This window comes from Poecilia mexicana, unplaced genomic scaffold (assembly GCF_051168715.1).
Source record: "Poecilia mexicana isolate PSO_F unplaced genomic scaffold, ASM5116871v1 scaffold_17, whole genome shotgun sequence".
In the NCBI taxonomy this organism is placed as follows: domain Eukaryota; kingdom Metazoa; phylum Chordata; class Actinopteri; order Cyprinodontiformes; family Poeciliidae; genus Poecilia; species Poecilia mexicana.
In genome coordinates, this window is record NW_028263386.1 from 16917598 (window position 1) to 16926187 (window position 8590).

Below are 8590 nucleotides of genomic sequence, written 5' to 3' on the forward strand. Positions count from 1 at the left end.
ACTTGCACTATGACATTAATTGTAAATTCTGAGTGTTTTGGGGAGCTCTACAAGTGTACCAAGTTTCAAGTCTCTACGATAAAGTAAGTGAATAGGAAAGGGTCTTTTGAATGTTGCTAGGTGGCGCCCTTGAGCCGTTTCTTGTGCGATTTTTCTGGGGACCTTAAAATACGTAAATTTTACACGGGCTCTATGCCCCCGCCAAGTTTGGTGAGTTTTTGAATATGAGAAAGCCCCCAAAAAGCCAATTCTTTTGGCACAAGAACTATAATAATAAACAGCACAGTTTCAATAGGCTCTCGCAGCGCTTAGCTGCTCGGGCCTAAATAGCTCCAACAATGCCTTTTTTCGCTCTGTATGACCCGTTGCTATGGCAACCGACAAACAGGTCAACGAGCAGATAGAGCAGAGATCACCGATCAGGGGAATCAACATAAAAAACCATTATTTCCCACACAAAAAAGTAGCAAAAACACTAAAACAGAACATCCAGTCTGTTACATTATGTTGTCAGGCTTAATGTCTATATTGTGATTATTAATAAGTTTTCGCCTGAACACCGCGGTGGTTGATTAACTGATTTAAACAGCTGCTCTACTGATGACGTGGTGGGCGGGTTGTTTAGCGCTAACGGAACCAAAACACACCGAACTCCGCAGCACATGCTAAGGTTATCAAAGTCAATGTCAAAGTCAATACCAGGCCAGCAACAGTTAGGCTAGTATAACTGACCCACTGCTCACTTGTTCAATGTTTTCTTTAAATTAAAACGTTTTCCTCACCTGTGAAAACTGAAGCCCTTATTACCATTATCCATGGTTGAATTAACTGCTAAACATTGCGTCCGTTGTTGTGATTCTTTGCGTGATTGTAGTAGTTTCCTGACCACCGATATTCCTGACTCAATGGACAGCAATGGCGCATGTGTGACTTACGATAAATCCCGTAATGTCCCAGTCCAGTAATATTTATCCATCAATGCTGCTGGCGCTCTGCCCTGCTCTCGCACTTCCCGCTACTTAGCAGTTGGGGTGTCAGGTTACATTGTGTTGCATTCAATGTTGTCGGAAAAAAAGAGTTTCATGCGCTTAATGTCCGATTTGACATAACTATTTATTGAATTCATTATCGCTAGCTGGGGTGGTAACAGGGATGGCAAGGATCTCGTTTGGGGTGGCAACTGCCACCCCAGTACCTCAGTGCTACTCAAAAGTATAATGGCAGTTTTTTTGTTTTTTTTTTCCAGTGTAAAGGGCAGTCAAAATTCTATTTTAATTAACACTCTGTTCTAAGTTACCATCACAGCTCCTCCTCTCACTATTATGTGGCTGTTGCTCATCACATAACTCTGCGGTTGCATGAGAACTCTGTAAAGCAACAGTTCTGACACCTAACTCCAGAAATGAAACTTAAAATTGTGAAAGAAGCAGCAGCAGCAAATTCAGCTTTGTCTTTCTGTCTGAGAAAAGATCCAACGGTGTCCATCAGGTTTTGTTCTACAGACTTTGGTGAGTCCATAAAGTCACAGAACCACAGGTGGCCCCACCCCCTTTCAAATCTAATATCCTGGATACATAAATTGGTTCTATGCTGGAGGGACTTCACGTCTGTCTTTGAACTGGTGCCGATGTTTGGGAGTTAAAGCTTTTTTGAATTGCCTCCACAGTGAGATTTTTTTTTTCCTGGATCTCTCTTGGTTGCAGACATTCTTCTCAGATGACTCCTCAGCTGCTTGAGTTTCTGGTTCCTGAGATGTTTGGATTATATCTTCTTTTGATGTAATCTCTGTCTGTGGAGGGCATTGTATTTGTTCTTTCTTTGGGCCACTCTCCCCTTCTGTGGGAACTTCATGAACCTTGTTTTGATCGTCTCTCTTGGTCTTACAGCGGTTTCCAGTTCATCTTCCATTGCCGACTTTCTCTGTTCAGATTTAGATTTAGTCATTTTGCCATCTTGCTGGTCCCTATCTTGCTGTATGTCAGGGACCATTTCATCTTCAGTCGCCTGCTCTAGTTCATCAATCGCCGTTTCACTTCTATCGATGTCAGTTTTCATGATGGCTTTCTGATCGTCATCTATAACTCCTTCACCGTTTAATCCAAAAAACTGTTCTTTATTGTAGCTTTCTAATTGAAAGCTCAAGCAACATCTTCTAATTTCATCTTCAGAGATTTGCTCGGGTCTGGAGATATTTTTTCTATCAAATTTACATAATTTTCAATGCCGGCTGTCTCATCCCCAACTGTTTCTGGTACAGAAACGTCTTGCTGTTCATCACTTTCTCCAGAAATGTTGTCATTGTTCAGGATTTCCGATAGCTTGGTCTCCTGATCCTGATGTCCATTCACTTGTTCCTCAGAGGGCTGGTTTTTCAGCAATGAACAGAGCTCAGTTTGTGTCGACGTCGTCTGGTAAACTGGTTTTAATTGACATCTGGTTTCCAGTTTCTCCTTTGAGTTGTCTTGTGCCTCTGTCTGAACCTGAACAGAAACCATTAACTTTTTGCGCTGCCTTCTCTCTGTGAGTACTTCCCTTATCAGATTGTTCTGCTGTTTAACCTTATCAAATAATTTATGATTCAGATTGACCACCTCATCAAGCCATTTCATCAAATGTTTCTGTACTCTGATATATTCCAATTCGCGCTCCTTAAATTTGGCTTCGCACGTACATGTTGCTTGAGCTGTCTTTTCAGATGAGTGGGGCAGTACTTCCCTTTCAACAATCTTGTTGGATGCAACTTCTTCCACTCTAGGCTGGTTGGGCTCCATTGTCACCTTTGCCTAATCCATCTTCTATGATAAATCACTTCTCTAAAAGTCAGTAAAGATTTCACGATAGGTTTGATGTCAACATTTCTGCGCCGGACTGCAGAAAGAGTAGGCAGGCTTTTAAACTGTCACTGGTTGCCATAGTTACCCACCATTACCTTGTTGTTTGAGAAGAACCTGTTGCAGAATTGATAAGAAATTTATTTACAAATTTAAAAGAAAAAAATTGCGTCTCAGGGCGTTCTTGAAGGGACGTGAGGCCTAGCTACCTGTATGGGAGGGGAGAGCGGCTGGCAGGAGGGGAGGGGCGCCTAATCAGTGCTGTTCCTCTGTTATTGATCAATTCATACACAAACAGCTGATAAGTACATAAAATGCTGGCAAAAAAAAAAAATCCCCACATCGTTTTTGCGCCCCTCCAGTGGAGCGCCCCAATGCGTTGCATACACTGCATACCCACTTTTTGCACCACTGACAATAAGAAATTAAATAGCTGCAAACCAGAAAAAAAATACTTTTATAGTAATATGGAGCTTGAAACACCAGAATTACTTGATGTGTTTTACACAATATAATATTCTAATAATGCCCAAGGTAAAGGAGTGAATGAAAGACTTAAAACACCACAAAGCAGAGAGAATCCATAACCAGTTTTAAGGAACTCAGTATTTTGCAGCCTTGCATAAAACATTTTGCTCAGCTTCAAAACTTGAAATTAGTTTACTGACTGCAGTGTCAACTCCAAAAATCTTATTTTTTAACTAAGTGTGGTGTATACATAGTTGTAATATATATTTTTGCGTATCATCTAATTCATTAATATCAGCATTTTTTTCTTAATCACTCAGACAGCAAGCATGTCGGCTGCAAGCTGTCTCCTCTCTGAAGAGCAGTTTCTGTGCTCCATCTGTTTGGATCCGTTCAAAGATCCACTCACCACACCATGTGGACACAACTTCTGCAAGAACTGCAATACATTGGGATGTAAATCACTGTGTCCACTGTGTAAGAGGGACTTTGGTGCAAGACCTGAGCTAGAAATCAACACCTTCATTTGCGAGATGGTTGCTCAGTTCAAAATTAAAGCCCAGCAGAAAGCGAGTGGCAGCAGCTCAGAGCAACAAGTTGCCAAACCAGGAGAAATTTCCTGTGACCTGTGCTCTGGAACCAAACTGAAAGCCCTGAAATCCTGCCTGGTGTGTCTGCTCTCCTACTGTGAGACTCACCTAAAGCCTCACCTTTCAGAGTCAAGGCTGAAGAAACATCAGCTGATGGAGTCTGTGAAAAACCTAGAAGAAATGTTGTGTAAGAAGCATGGTAAACCTCTGGAACTGTTCTGCAAGACTGACCAGACATGTATCTGCTCCCTCTGCTCGGTTTTAGTCCACAAGAGTCACCGGTTTGTTCCTCTTAGCCACCAATATAAAGCAGTTAGAGTAGAGCTGAAAAAGATTGAAGCTGAACTTAAGAAGAAAATCCAGACTAATAGACTGAAAGTTCAAGAGATCAAAGAGGTGTTAAACATTTGCAAAGATGCTGCAGATGGAGAGAAAGCAGAAGGTGTTCAGGTCTTCACTGCTCTGAAGGAGTCTGTTGAGAAAGCCTTAGAGGAGCTAATAAACGAGATAGAAGAGAAACAGAAAACTACAGAGAAACAGGCTGAAGTCTTCATCAAAGACCTGGAACAGGAAATCTCCGAGTTGATGAAGAAGAGCTTTGAGGTGAAGAAACTCTCACAGTCTGAAGACCACCTCAGTCTCCTCCAGATTCCCTAAAAGCTGATCTACCCACCAAGAAGTGGACAGAGATCAGCATCCATCCACCTTCATACAATGAGACTGTAGTGAATTTTATGAGCCAGATGGAGGTGACGACAAATCAATTCTACAATGAGGCTGAGCTCAGAAGAGTCCAGCAATATGCAGTGGATGTGACCCTTGATCCTGCCACAGCACATCCTGCACTGATTCTGTCTGATGATGAAAAATGTGTTCACTGCTGTCAGGCAAAAAAGAAATCTAAAAAAGATCCCAAAAGATTCACACTTTACCACAATGTTTTAGGAAAGCAGGGATTCTCTTCAGGCAGATTTTACTTCGAGGCTGGAGTTCAAGGAAAAAATAACTGGACTCTAGGTGTTGCCAGAGAGTCAGTGGACAGGGACGGACCAATCCAACTGAGCCCTGAAAATGGCTACTGGACCGTAGGGCTCAGAAGAAATAAGTTCATGGCTTTTGATGACACGACAACTCCTAGACACTTCAAACCTGCACTGGATTTTTCTGCTCTAATAGCAGAATAATTGAAACCATGTTTGTGATTTGTGAAGCTTTTTTCTGATTTGTGAAACTTCAAAAAAGGGCGACATCACCCCTTTTACTTATCTTTTATCACTCGAGAACGGCTCTAATTCCAACGCTACAACACCTAGACACTTCAAACCTGAATCAGATTATTATCAATTAATAGCAGAATATTTAAAACCATGTTTAGGATTCGTGAAACCTTTTTCTGATTTGTGAAACTTCAATAAATGTTGATTTCAGACGTTTTCTGAATCTTGGTCACATGAGAGCTACTCCTGCTCTAAAACTACAACATCTAGAGAGTCTTCAAACCTGGACTATATTATTCTGATCCAATAGTGGAATATTTTAATCCAGGTTTGGGATTTGTGAAACCTTTATGTGATTTGTGAAACTTCACTAAAAATCAGATTACTATTCATACATGTTCCATGCGTTTTTTTTCTAATTCAATTATATTTCAAAACCACTTTAATGAACCACTTTAACCAATGGGAAATTAAATGTTGTAACTCATTAATTCTTCAACGAGTTATTGTCGATCATGCTGGCTGTTGGAAGGAAAGAACCGTTGCAGGGGTCTGTTAAGTGAAGTGAAGTTTCACAAATCAGAAAAGAGCTTCACAAATCCCAAACATGGTTCTAAATATTCTGCTATTAGAGCAGAATAATCTAGTCCAGGTTTGAAGTGTCTAGGAGTTGTATTTTTTTAATTAGAGCAATTCTAGTATTAAGGAGATGCCAAAAAATGGTGATAATCGGACTTTATTGAGTTTTCACAAATCAGAAAAAGGTTTCACAAATCCCAAACACAGTTTTAAATATTCTGCTATTAGAGCAGAATAATCTAGTCCAGATTTGAAGTGTCTAGGTATAGTAGATTTTAAACTACAGTCGATTATTGATGCGGAAGGTAGTGAAAAATTAAGTGGAATCGCCCTTTAGCTATTGGAAGCTAGAAATGGAAACCAACTTCAGCGAGCGACGTAAACGTCATACGCTGTGACGTCAGCTCCAAAGCTCTATTGAGATCCTAGCAGTGTCTGAACTGGTAACTTATTTATTGTAAATAAATCATATGTGGGTATTTATTGACCACAGCTTTATTTTTATAATACTATCATGAAAGATAAGAGTACTTACTGTCTTTGTGCTGACAAGAAAACAACCTGCTGAATACTATTAATCAATCACTAATCATTTTTGTCTAGATTAATGTCAAGTTGTCAAAACAAAGACATTTTCAATAATGTCAACCTTGTATTAAAAGTGTCATGATTTACCAAATGACGCTTTATGACAACATTCATAAATATTCATGAAGGCTTATTTATGTTCATGACAGGTGTTTATGACGGTGTCATGTCAGTCTTATTCACCCGCCTTTAAATAAAGTGTTATCGGCTGGGTTTATGTAGCATTTGATTTTTTACAAAGTATTTATACCTGTATTTCATAAAAATAATGGTTGACTTTCGGCATTTATTTTGAAGTATGTTGGTCCTGTTTACAACTATGATTTTCATGTTCAAAAGCAATTTTTTATGTTCCATCTTATAGTATAATAACTGAACAAAAAACAAAATTTATGACTTCAAAGATTAGAGTCAAGACTGCTTTACATTTAATTTATATGTTGAAAATTTGTATAGTAAAATGCAATAAATTAGTTGTGTTGTACAAAAGATAAACATTAGCAAACTCAAGAATATGTTGAGTTCTTAATATATAATAGTAAAGGTTAGTTATAAAAACTAGATGACATGTCAATTTATGGTCTTAAATTGCAAACTAAAGTCTGCAAATTGATTGTAGAATGGTTTCATTTTTACATCACTTTGCATGAGCTACTTTCAAACTAAGTGTTTTGTGTTCTACAACTACATTTCCTGTGGACTTAGAATTAAATTTTGTTGAAAAATTATGATAAGAATATATTAAATACATTAACTTTAATAGATTTTACACTATAATTAACATATGGTATAGAATACAGACTTCAATGGTTTCGAGGACAAAAGTATTTGGAAAAGTCCAAGGTTTTTTTTTGTTTTTTTTTTTTAAAGTTTGTTAATAAATCACAAAAGACAGAGTAAAAAGAGAGAGAAATTCAGTTTTGGGTTAACAAAATATTGGTAAATTTGACATAAAAACTGTTAAATTATGGAAAATATTTTGATGGAAATTCTGAAAAAAAAGTATATAAAAATACAGTAAATGTCCTGGTAATTCTCTGCCAGGATGTTTTCAGTGTTTTTTACAGAATTTCCGTCAGAAGTTTCCCGTAATTTAACAGTATTTTATTTAAATTTTTTCCATTAAAAAAACAAGGAAATGTCCTGGTAATTTTCTGCCAATACATTTTCTCGTTTTTTACGGAATTTCAACTGAATTATTCCATAATTTAACAGTTTTTTTCCCCTTAATTTAAAATATACAAACTGTTAAATTATGGCCCACCACCACCACCACCACTTCAGGCGACATTTCCCATATTCTCAAACTCAAAGCTTGATATGTATGGGGCAACGTGACAGTTCATCTGACTGACTACATAAACTAAAAGGTGGATCATAGACATTTTTAATAAGCATATTTGTGAGCCTGCCTCTTTTTATTAAATTGAAATTAATTTTAGATTTTTGTATAAATTTTTTCAGGTTAACTTAGAAAGCAAATTGTTATTATTACAGGTTAGTTTTCTAAACTACAAAAAAGTAGTTGTTAGGGAAGCTCAAAAATGAAAAATTGGACTGATATTGATATCCAATAGTAACACTGCTGTTATGCCAGATTTCCCAGTACTTTATTTTGTCAATTTTTTTATATGATTACTCGATTAATCGTAAGAATAATTGATAGATTACGCTATTACTAAAATATTTGTTTACAATAGCCCTAATTATATAAATAAAATAGCATTTATAGGGGGATCGGGATCGCCCCCACCCTCTTCGACCCCTCACATCTACCTCTACATTGAGGGGGGGCTAGTGTACCATGAGAGGTACACTAGCCCCCCCTCAATGTCTCTCCTTCGCCCCCCTCCTTCTACAGCCAGACCTCCTCCCCCTTCTTGCAATACGCCGTCCGTCCGCCCCCCCACCACTCAACGGTACGTTAGATCGCCCCCCACCCTCTTTGACCCCTCACATCTACCTCTACATTGAGGGTGGCCTAGTGTACCTCTCATGGTACACTAGCCCCCCTCAATGTCTCTCCTTCGTTCCCTCCTTCTTCGCTTCCCCCACCCCCCACCTCTCTAAGTATACATCAGTCCCGCTCCTTCTCTCCTTCTTCTTCGAACCTCTTCTAGCCTTCCAGTCCGCCACCGTTCCTTCGGCCTCCCATTCTGACTCTTCGGTACACCCTACCCACCTTGCTCTGACTGTAACAATGGATGACTAAAGGTTTCCGGTATTCTCAGATTGAAAACTTGTACGCACTCTTAAAGCCATAATTATCCGCTCTGGTAGGTTGCGAAATTCTGCTGAGGAAACGCATCCAGTTTTC

General features: G+C 38.8%; 1 pseudogene; it reads left to right on the forward strand.

Annotated features, from left to right (window-relative positions):
• The first annotated feature begins 3628 nt into the window (after nucleotides 1–3628).
• LOC106907044 (E3 ubiquitin-protein ligase TRIM39-like) lies at nucleotides 3629–8485 on the forward strand (annotated as a pseudogene).
• The last annotated feature ends 105 nt before the right edge of the window (nucleotides 8486–8590 follow it).